Source organism: Catharus ustulatus, chromosome 4 (assembly GCF_009819885.2).
Source record: "Catharus ustulatus isolate bCatUst1 chromosome 4, bCatUst1.pri.v2, whole genome shotgun sequence".
Taxonomy (NCBI): Eukaryota; Metazoa; Chordata; class Aves; order Passeriformes; family Turdidae; genus Catharus; species Catharus ustulatus.
In genome coordinates, this window is record NC_046224.1 from 23211504 (window position 1) to 23214264 (window position 2761).

Consider the following 2761-nt stretch of genomic DNA (forward strand, 5'->3'; position numbering starts at 1 on the left):
ACCAGTGTCTTGGAGTTTAGTCACTGCCCTTCTCCTTTACATTCATTCTGTTGGTGGTTTGTTGTTTATTTTTCTGCGGTCACCAACATTATCCTATGTGGGATTTATCCCTCAAAGGCTTCCCTCCTCCATACATGCATTTTTTGAATGTGTGTTCCCGACTGGACTGCTGTGGAACTGCTCCTGGAGGGGTGGCTGCTTGCAGCCCTGGCTCTGCACCTGCACACGGACTGGGCAGAAGGCCTGGTGGTGGTCATACTGACACAACTTGTCCCTCCAGGGCAGAGGAATCTACATGGCTGTGGGAGGATCCCCCAGAACCGAGTTAGAAGGAAAATGAAGACAGGAAAGGTGGATTTGCTTAGTCCTCACTGCCTGAGCTGTTTGCATTCTGCTTCCCAGCCCCAGAGAAGATGAACAGTTATGACTGGTCCTGCAGTGCCTGGGTCACCTAGAAAAAAAATTGTTCTGAAAGAGAATTGCAGCACTTTTCAACACTCTTCAGAGCAAGTCATGAGAGTAAGAATGGGCCTTCTAAGACTGCCAGGAGCAAAGAGGGGGGAAAAGGGAGGTGGCCCTTTTCTAAGGGCTTATAAACCCCAAGTTTTCTCTTGCCTTTCTCTGCTTCACCCTTTCAGTGCTGTCTGCTTAAGGTGAGGTTTCAGTGGTGCCCTAAGCAGCGTCAGGCAGGAATTACCTGGTATATGGGACTAGTTGCCAGTCAGTAGTTGCCATCCAAGGAGCAAAAATCAGGTGCACTTTATTACTTTTAAAGAACTGTAGGGCTGACTGGCTGGGTGCCCTCCAGTTGCTGATGCTAATAAAATTATTTGAGTTGCCCAAGCTGGGATTTCTAGCACCCTTTGCTTTTGGATGCACAGACAGCATTCACAAATTATTGTTGGGGCAAAACTGAATCTACAGTCATTTTGTGTTGCCACAAAACTTTCTCAAAGTTTAGGAAGTAGGCAACCTCCCAACAAAGCTCTGTAGCATGTCCAGTTGATTCAGTGTGCTTCCCCATTTTTCAATTCAGGGAAATTGAATTCAGAGAACAGAGCCAGAGGGATAGATTAAGCAATATATCCCATAGATTTTTGGATCAGACTGTGCTTGCTTTCTGCAGAAACCCAAACACCCCACCTCTGTGTATGTTTTCCAGATGATGGCCACACTAAACCCCATATAGTACCCCTGTCTTTATAATCCATTATAAAAACCTCAGGAGAGAATGGGAGCCTCCAAACTGGCTAAAAAGAACAGATGAGCTTTTGAGAGAGGAGCAGGTTGTAGCATTTATTGGGATGGTGAGTGACTGTTGCTCTTCCTTTCTCCTGGCATTTTACCTTAAACTGCTTGATAGCTAAAATAATGTGCAACCAATGTGGCAGCCTGTAGGAAAGTGGGTGCTTGCAAAACCCACCTATGTACTGACTCTGCCCAAACTCCTGCAGAGCCTTTCCCCACACATGAATAAACAAACCATTGGGGCTGTGCCTGCAGGCTCAGCAAATGACACTGTCCCCACAGTGGGCATCTCGGGCCCCACACCAGGCCTAACAATCAGCTGCAGCTGATACAGAGGAACAGGGTCAGGACACAGGGATCCCAGTATGTTACCGTGAGGATGCTGGGCTGATTCCATTCCGCTTCAAGGAAGGGCTTGAAGCTATCCTTCGTATGCATGAGCACCCCTGTGCTCCCCAGCTTAATCCTTGCTCCCAGCTAAGGAGCTGCATCTTGGAAGGAATCCAACACCAACCTCACCTCCCTGCTACCCCTTTGCAGTTCTGGGCGTCAAACTGCATGCGCTGATCGCATCTGGCTGTGCTGCCACCTCCCGAGAGAAAGCAGCATCCCGGCTTCTGCTCAGAGGAGAGGAAACGCTCCGCAGGCAGCTCCCAGCCTGCGCGGAGGGCCTCGGGGAAGCCAGGACTGCGCACGCCGCCTGCAGCCTGGGAGGCAACACGAGGGCCCAAGAGTCACCACACCTCTGGGTCAGCGGCAGCCCGGGCACCTCTGTGACTCACAAGGCTGAGGAAGCAGGAGGGTGACTGCCTACAGCAGCTGAGGAAAAGAAATGCATACACAGGGAAGAGTGAGGGCTTGGAAGAGAGAAAGAATCTTTAACTTGAGCTGGGATCCCAATGAGATGTCAGAGACAGGCTAGGATTGTAATTGAGAGAGAGGACAAGCCTTTCGGAGTGTAACTAACCTGAAAGCAGGAGCAAGGGGGTGATAATTGTTAACCTGAAGAACCCAAAAGAGCTGCATGAGGTGAGAAGAGGCTATGGGATAGTCCAAGTGCAGGAGACTGCACCATCTGAGTATCAGGTCACAGTCTGGATTTCTTAAATTGCTCAGATAGGAGTTTTGAAAGTGGCTTTTATTCTTTAAAGGAACATTAAAAAAAAAAAAAAAAGAAAAAAGAGAGAGACAGAGAATATTGTGATAACTCAATACAAGTAGTTATATTCATTTACTACTGCATGTAAGCAACACTGGAAGATCTAGGCTAATTAGCAGTAGCCAGGAAAAAGCACAGGAGTAACCAAAGCAGGAACACAAGCTTGCCTGCATATAAATCAATAAACTCCTACTGATTTGGGAAATCCATGAACCTTCAGAAACACGAGGGGAGGCAGTTCCAGACTGCTGTGTGGGAGACACTAAAACACTGTTTACAGATATTCTTATCTACAGCTTTTCCCTGACAGTCTTGAACGTGGGGAGAGAGTCATACAGAGGAAACAACCACTAA